Source organism: Zalophus californianus, chromosome 4 (genome assembly GCF_009762305.2).
Source record: "Zalophus californianus isolate mZalCal1 chromosome 4, mZalCal1.pri.v2, whole genome shotgun sequence".
NCBI classification, from domain to species: domain Eukaryota; kingdom Metazoa; phylum Chordata; class Mammalia; order Carnivora; family Otariidae; genus Zalophus; species Zalophus californianus.
In genome coordinates, this window is record NC_045598.1 from 9498383 (window position 1) to 9508163 (window position 9781).

Here is a 9781-nt window from a genome sequence, read left to right on the forward strand (position 1 = left end):
GTCTATCACCCAGCCACCCCATCCCTCCCCCCACACGACTCCAGCAACCCTCAGTTTGTTTCCTGAGATTAAGAATTCCTCATATCAGTGAGGTCATATGATACATGTCTTTCTCTGATTGACTTATTTTACTCAGCATAACACCCTCCAGTTCCATCCACGTCGTTGCAAATGGCAAGATCTCATTCCTTCTGATGGCTGCCTAATATTCCATGGTGTATATATACCACATCTTCTTTATCCATTCATCTATCGATGGACATCTTGGCTCTTTCCACAGTTTGGCTATTCTGGACCTTGCTGCTATAAACATTGGGGTGCACGTACCCCTTCGGATCCCTACCTTTGTATCTTTGGGGTAAATACCCAGTAGTGCAATTGCTGGATCGTAGGGTAGCTCTATTTTCAACTGTTTGAGGAACCTCCATATTGTTTTCCAGAGGGGTTGCACCAGCTTGCATTCCCACCAACAGTGTAGGAGGGTTCCCCTTTCTCCACATCCCTGCCAACATCTGTCATTTCCTGACTTGTTAATTTTAGCCATTCTGACTGGTGTGAGGTGGTACCTCATTGAGGTTTTGATTTGGATTTCCCTGATGCCGAGCGGTGTTGAGCACTTTTTCATGTGTCTGTTGGCCATTTGGATGTCTTCTTTGGAAAAATGTCTGCTCGTGTCTTCTGCCCATATCTTGATTGGATTATTTGTTCTCTGGGTGTTGAGTTTGATAAGTTCTTTATAGATTTTGGATACTTGCCCTTTATCTGATATGTCATTTGCAAATATTTTCTCCCATTCTGTCAGTTGTGTTTTGGTTTTGTGGACTGTTTCTTTTGCTGTGCAAAAGCTTTTTATCTTGATGAAATCCCAATAGTTCATTTTTGCCCTTGCTTCCCTTGCCTTTGATGAATATGGATTCCAAAATCCTCAACAAAATCCTAGCTAATAGGATCCAACAATACATTAAAAGGATCATCCACCACGACCCAGTGGGATTTATCCCTGGGATGTAAGTGTGGTTCAACATTCACAAATCAATTAATGTGATAAAACACATTAATAAGAGGAGAGAGAAGAACCATATGGTCCTCTCAATTGATGCAAAAAAAAGCATTTGATAAAATACAACATCCTTTCCTGACTAAAACTCTTCAGAGTATAAGGATAAAGGGAACATTCCTCAAGTTCATAAAATCCATCTATGAAAAACCGACAGCGAATATCATGCTCAATGGGGGAAAAGCTGAGAGCATTTCCCTTAAGATCAGGAACAGGTCAAGGATGTCCACTTGTCGCCACTATTGTTCAACATGGTACTAGAAGTCTTAGCAACAGCAATCAGACAACAAAAAGAAATAAAAGGTATTCAGATTGGCAAAGAAGAAGTCAAACTCTCTCTTTTCGCAGATGACATGATACTTTATGTGGAAAGCCCAAAAGACACTACACCCAAATTACTAGAACTCATACAGCAATGTGGCAGGATACAAAATCAACGCACAGAAATCAGTTGCTTTCTTATACACTAACAATGCAACTGTAGAAAGAGAAATTAGAGAATCAATTCCATTTACAATAGCACCAAAAGCCATAAGATACCTTGGAATAAACCTAACAAAAGAGGTAAAGGATCTATACTCTAGGAACTACAGAACACTCATGAAAGAAATTGAAGAAGACACAAAAAGATGGAAAAACATTCCATGCTCATGGATCGGAAGAATAAACATTGTTAAAATGTCTACGCTACCCAGAGCAATCTATACCTTCAATGCCATCCCAATCAAAACTCCAATGACATTTTCAAAGTGCTGGAACAAACAATCCTAAAATTTGTATGGAATCAGAAAAGATCCCAAATCACCAAGGAAATGTTGAAAAAGAAAAACAAAGCTGGGGGCATCACTTTGCCCGATTTCAAGCTATATTACAAAGCAGTGATCACCAAGACAGCATGGTACTGGCACAAAAACAGACATATAGACAAATGGAACAGAATAGAGAGCCCAGATATGGACCCTCAACTCTATGGTCAAATAATCTTTGACAAAGCAGGAAAAAATGTGCAATGGAAAAAATACAGTCTCTTCAATAAATGGTGCTGGGAAAATTCGAGAGCCACATGCAGAAGAATGAAACTCGACCATTCTCTAACACCATACACAAAGATAAACTCAAAATGGATGAAAGACCTCAATGTGAGACAGGAATCCATCAAAATCCTAGAGGAGAACATAGGCAGTAACCTCTTTGACATCGGCCACAGCAACTTCTTTCAAGATACACCTCCAAAGGCTAGCGAAACAAAAGCAAAAATAAACTTTTGGGACTTCATCAAGATAAAAATCTTCTGCATGGCAAAGGAAACAGTCAACAAAACAAAGAGGCAACCCACAGAAGGGGAGAAGATATTTGCAAATGACACTACAGATAAAGAGCTGATATCCAAGATCTATAAAGAACTTCTCAAACTCAACACCAAAAAAAAAAAAAAAAAAACATCAACAAATAATCAAGTCAAAAAATGGGCAGAAGACATGAACAGACAATTCTCCAAAGAAGACATACAAATGGCTAACAGACACATGAAAAAATGTTCATCATCATTAGCCATCAGGGAAATTCAAATCAAAACCACATTGAGATACCACCTTACACCAGTTAGAATGGCAAAAATGGACAGGGCAAGAAACAACAAATGTTGGAGAGGTTGTGGAGAAAGGGGAACCCTCTTACACTGTTGGTGGGAATGCAAGTTGGTACAGGCACTTTGGAAAACAGTGTGGAGGTGCCTCAAAAAATAAAAAATAGAGCTACCCTATGACCCAGCAATTGCACTCCTGGATATTTACCCCAAAGACAGATGTAGTGAAAAGAAGGGCCATATGCACCCCAATGTTCATAGCAGCGATGTCCACAATAGCCAAACTGTGGAAAGAGGGGAGATGCCCTTCAACAGATGAATGGATGAAGAAGATGTGGTCCATATATACAATGGAACATTACTCAGCCATCAGAAAGGATGAATACCCAACTTTTAAATCAACATGGATGGGACTGGAGGAGATTATGCTAAGTGAAATAAGTCAAGCAGAGAAAGTCAATTATCATATGGTTTCACTAATTTGTGGAACATAAGGAATAGCTTGGAGGACATTAGGAGAAGGAAGGGAAAAATGAAGGCGGGGGGAATCGGAGGGAGAGATGAACCATGAGAGACTATAGACTCTGAGAAACAATCTGAGTGTTTTAGAGGGGAGAGGCTGGGGGGATGGGTTAGCCCGGTGACGGGTATTAAGGAGGGCACGTACTGCATGGAGCACTGGGTGTTATACAAAAACAATGAATTGTGGATCACTACATCAGAAACTAATGATGTATTGTATGGTGACTGACATAACATAATAAAATAAAATTTAAAAAAAGTATTTTCTAATTTTCAATATATTTTCTTATCTTTACATATGTTCTTATGTCTTCAGGGCAAAATTTCTAAAATATAAAATAATCACACAGTAGAGATAATCAATAATGCCATGTTTGGGCTCTTTGAAAACACTAAGAAAACTGATAAGCATCTGGTAAGACCAATAAAGAAAAGGGGGAGCACAAATAGTAAATACCAGGAATAAAAAGGGACTTCAGTACAGATCCTAGAGATATTAAAAAGATGATGGGAGGAAATTATGAGCAACACATGCTAAAAAATTGAGAATTTAAATGCAATGTGTAAATTCCTAGAAAAACACAGTTTACCAAACTAAAAAGAGAAAATCTGATTTGTTTATAATAAAAGATATTGAATCTAAACTGAAGCCTTCCAACAAAACAAACAAACCAACACAAAATGTAAATCTCCTGACCCAGATGCCTTGATTTTCTTAATATTAGGGGGAAAATGACATTAATCCTACATAAACTGGCATAGAGAATGTAAAAGGCAGGTATACTCTTTCTGTGAGGCTTACTTAGTAATAAAATTCCACAAGGACAGTGGAAGTGAACCTTGTAGGCTGTGAAAATCTTATGGATATAAATATTTCTAAAAAATATTTAGCAAACTGAATCCATCAGTATATACTAAGGGTAGTATATCATGGCCAAGTTGAGTTTATACTAGAATGCAAGATCTGTTTCACATTAAAGAATTTGTTAATATCACAAACTCAATGTAATTTATCACACTAATACATTCAATGAGAGAAACTGTGCGATTATCTTAATAGATATAAAAAATTAAACATTTATTTATGAAAAAACTGTCAGCCCTTTAGAATAGAAGAAAATTTCCTTAACCCAATAAATGGCATCGACAAAAAATACCTAAGCAAACATCATGCTTAATGGTGAAACCTAGAACTTTTCCTCTTGGTATCAGGAACAGGAAAAGATTGCTCCTTATCATTTTTATTTGACATGTGCTAGTGGTCCTAGCCAATGCAAGAAGACAAGAATAAACCAATAAAAATTGAAAGGGAGAAAATTAAATAGTTATTATTATTTGCAGATGCTATGATCCTAACAAAATTATTATAGTGAGTTAACAAGGTTGATGGATTCAAAGTTACCACTTGTAGAAAAAATCAGTTGCAAGCCTTTCTCTTTCCGCCATCTTGGAGCCCATGGAGGCCTGCTGAGAACAGAATTAAAATGACAAATATGTATGAAAGGCTGTGGTCTAAGGTCATTTTTGCTGGCTATAAGCAGGGTCTCTGGGACCAGAGGGAGCACACAGCTCTTCTTAAAATTGAAGGTGTTTATGCTTGAGATGAAACAATTCTATCTAGGCAAGAGATGTGCTTATGTGTACAAAGCAAAGAACAGCACAATGACTCCTGGTGGTAAACCAAACAAAACCAGAGTAATCTGGGGAAAAGTAACTCATGCTCATGGAAAGAGTGGCATGGTTCATGCCAAATTCCAAAACAACCTTCCTGCTAAAGCCATTGGCCACACATTGGTGTGATGCTGTACCCCTCAAGGATTTAAACTTATTGAAAAGTAAATAAATGAAGATGTAGATTTATAAAAAAAAGGAAAAATCAGCTGCCTTTTAATATGTAAGCAAGAATCAGAAAATGAGATAAATCTAATCCATTTAAGTGGCATAAAATATAAAATACATAGGAACAGACAATATCGCGAGGGAAAAGAAAACTCATAGAATAAGAGAAAATATTTGTAAATCATATATTTGATAAGGAATTAACATCAAGAATATACAAAGAATCCCTACAACTCAACCACACACACACAAAAGCACACCACCACCACCACCACCAACAGAAAACCCAAACAAACAAGAAAACAAAAACAAAACAAAACAAACAAACAAAAAAAAACACTTCGAAACAAACCAACCCAACCAAAAAATGGGCAAGGAACTTGAATAGATGTTTTCCTAAAGATGATACACAAATGGCCAATAAACACATGGAAAGATGCTCCACATTATTAGTCATTGAGGAAATGCAAATCAAAGCCACAATGAGATATCACCTCACATTCATCAGGATGGGTTGTTAATAAACATGAAATGTAACAAAGGTTGGCAAGGATGTGGAGAAATGGGAACCCCTGCGCATTGCTGGTGGGAATGTAAAACGGTGTGAACCCTGGGGAAAAGAGTTTTGTGTTGCCAATTCCCTCCCTAGATGTTTCAAAAGATTGGAAGGGGAAAAACTCAAACAGAAACCTGTACACCCATGGTCATAGCAGTACAATTCACAATAGCCAAAAGGTGGAGACAATCCAAATGTCCATCAACAGATGAATGGATAAACAAAGTGTGGCCTATATATATAATGGAATACTATTCAGCCATTATTCAACCTGAAAAAAGAAATTCAGAATGAAATTTTTTCTTTTTTTTATTGTTATGTTAGTCACCATGCATTACATCTTTACTTTTTGATGTAGTGATCCACGATTCATTGTTTGTGTATAACACCCAGTGCTCCATGCAATACGTGCCCTCCTTAAAACCCATCACTGGGCTAACCCATCCCCCCACCCCCTCCCCTCTGAAACCCTCAGTTTGTTTCTCAGAGTCCATAGTCTCTCATGGTCCATCTCCCCTTCTGATATTCCCCCCTTCGTTTTTCCCTTTCTTCTCCTAATGTCCTCCAGGCTATTCCTTATGTTCCACATATAATTCAAACCATATGATAATTGTCTTTCTTTGCTTGACTTCTTTCTTTTTTTTTTTAATAAAAGATTTTATTTATTTATTTGACAGAGACACAGTGAGAGAAGGAACACAAGCAGGGCAAGTGGGAGAGGGAGAAGCAGGCTTCCCACCAAGCAGGGAGCCCGATGTGGGGCTCGATATGGGGCTCGATCCCAGGACCCTGGAATCATGACCTGAGCCAAAGGCAGACACTTAACAACTGAGCCACCGAGTCGCCCCTTGACTTATTTCACTTAGCATAATCCCCTCCTGTTCCATCCATGTCGATGCAAATAGTGGGTATTCATCCTTTCAGAATGAAATTCTGACATGTATTACACCATGGATGAACCTTGAACATATTAGGCTAAGTGAAATAAGCAAGACCAAACCAAACCAAACCAAACCAAACCAAACCAAACCAAACCAAACAAAAACCCTGTATGCTTTCACTTATATGAGGCACCTGGAACAGGAAAATTCATAGAAATGGAAAGTAGAACAAGGATTACCAGGGCCTGGGGGAAGTAGAAATGGGGAGCTATTGCTTAATGGATGGGCTAATCAAAAAGCTCTAGATGTGTGGAGTGATGGAAACAAACATACATACCGATGGGGAGAATATAAATTGACATTTTGGACAACTGTTTGGCACTATCTAGCAAAGTTGAAGACACACATACCTTATTACCCAGAAATTCCACTGCTATAGGTACATATCTTAAAGCAGAGGTTTCCAAAACAAGATCCCTGGAGATCCTCAAGCTTCCTTCAGGGGACCTGCAAGGGCAAAACCATTTTCTTTCTTTCTTTTCTTTTTTTTAATTAAACAGGTTTATTTTTTAAGATTTTATTTATTTATTTGAAAGACAGAGAGTGAGAGAGAGCATGAGAGGGGAGAGGGTCAGAGGGAGAAGCAGACTCCCCACCAAGCAGGGAGCCCGATGTGGGACTCGATTCTGGGAACTCCAGGATCATGACCTGAGCTGAAGGCAGTCGCTCAACCAACTGAGCCACCCAGGGGGCAAAACTATTTTCTTAATAATACTAAGAGGTTATTTGTCCCTTTTCACTGTGTCGACATTGGTACTGATAGTGGAGAAGCAGTGGTGGGTGAAGCAGCTGGTGCCCATGCATGATTCAAGGCAGGGGCACCCGTGGGGCTAGAGCCATGTTCTCCACTGCCACACACTTGCAGTAAAATAATTAATAATAATGATGATGATGATGATGATGATAATGATGATGCTAGTTTCACTTAAGGTTGTCCTTGATGAAGAAGTAAAAATTATTAATTTTATTAAATCTTGACCTTTGTGCTGTGTGATGAAACAAAAGGTAGGTGTGAGTAAAACTCTGCTGTTGCATACCCAAGAATGATATTCTCTTGAAAAACAGTACTGAAGTTGTAAGCAGAAGTAGGTAGGTAAATACTGTTTTTACTTGAAGACATGATGGGTAGAAAAACGTGATTATTCAAATTGGAACATCTGGCAGATATTTTCTTAAAAATGAATGAAGTAAGTTTGACACTTCAGGGAAAACTGGACATTAGTTGTTGCCGATGACAGAGTTTTGAGCTTTCAAACTAAAACTAGAATTTTGGAAAAGTTGTATCCATCACTGTGAGCTGGTCAACTTGCTAATGCTTAAAAGCTTTTCTGATGAAACCACTAGTGGTATTAGCAGATGCAATTTTTAAAATATCATATAATATTCAACATTTGGAAGATTTGTAAGGCTCAGTATAATACCAATGTATTTCAAATGACCACCATGATGTTACAAAATCACAAATAACTGAAAGATCTACTCAAAGCACAAGCTCAACCAGTGGATTTTAATGTAACAGAGCTCAAAGAGGTGACTGAATAGTTTCAGATTCCACACTGTAACTAACCTTTAAGAAACTACCACTCATTGAGTTTTGCTGTAGCATCAAAGAATATCAACAATTAGCTGCAAAGCCTATTAAAATATTTCTCTCTCTTCTAACTACAAATCAATACGAAATTAGATTTTCTCCTTTACACAAAACAATATATCACAACACATGGAATTTTTTTGAAATCAACAAATCATAATATATTTATATTAATCTATTGGTTTTGCCCATTTTGTGGTATAAATATCTCCACCATGAATGATTTTGAGCTACCAACGTGATTTTACAGAATGTAATATTGGGAAGAGATGGGCACCGTTGGCTCTCATGAGCTGCTATGACCTGGCTCCAGACCCCAGTACAATTCATATTTTAAAAAGCCCTATTGAGATACCACCTTACACCAGTTAGAATGGCAAAAATTGACAAGGCAAGAAACCACAAATGTTGGAGAGGTTGTGGAGAAAGGGAACCCTCTTACACTGTTGGTGGGAATGCAAGTTGGTACAGCCACTTTGGAAAACAGTGTGGAGGTTCCTCAAAAAGTTAAAAATAGAGCTACCCTATGACCCAGCAATTGCACTACTGGGCATTTATCCCAAAGATACAGATGTAGTGAAAAGAAGGGTCACATGGACCCCAATGTTCATAGCAGCAATGTCCACAATAGCCAAACTGTGGAAAGAGACAAAATGCCCTTCAACAGATGAATGGATAAAGATGTGGTCCATATATACAATGGAATATTCCTCAGCCATCAGAAAGGATGAATACCCAACTTTTGCATCAATATGGATGGAACTGGAGGAGATTATGCTAAGTGAAATAAGTCAGAAAGAGAAAGTCAATTATCATATGGTTTCACTTATTTGTGGGACATAAGGAATAGCTTGGAGGACATTAGGAGAAGGAAGGGAAAAATGAAAGGAGGGAATCGGAGGGGGAAAAGAACCATGAGAGACTGTGGACTCCAGGAATCAAACTGAGGGTTTTAGAGGGGAGGGGTTGTGGGGATGGGTTAGCTTGGTGAAGTGTATTAAAGAAGGTATGTACTGCATCGAGCACTGGGTATTATACGCAAACAACGAATCATGGAACACTACATCAAAAACTAATGATGTAATATATGGTGACTAACAACATAATAAAAAAAAATCTGAAAAAAAATAAAAATAAAAAATTTAGGACCCCTTTGGGTCCTAAATTTTAAGAAACTAGAAATTTGAGAACAACAGCCCTAGAGAAATGGCTGTATCTGGGATCCAGGAGACATGTACAAGAAAGTCAAGGAACCACAGCTACATGCAACATGAGTGAATCTTAAAAATATTAACTATAGGGACACCTGGGTGGCTCAGTCGGTTAAGCGTCTGCCTTCAGCTTAGGTCATGATCCCATCGAGTCCCACATTGTGCTCCCTGCTCTCTGGGGGGAGTCTGCTTCTCCCTCTCCCTCTGCCTCCTCCCTCCACTCATGGTCTGTCTGTCTCTCTTTCTCAAATTAATAAAATCTTAAAAAAATATTAACTGTATTGAGGAAAAGAAACCAGATTCAAATGAATACATCCTATACAGTTCCATTTATACCAACTCCACAAACAGGCAAGGCTAAGCATTAGTGTATACGAATGCATCCTTTGGTGCTCAGCATATTAAAAAAAAATAAGCAAGGAAGTGACAGCTACGGAAGTCAGGTTGGAAAAGGAGGAGGTGTGTGTGGCACTTCTGGG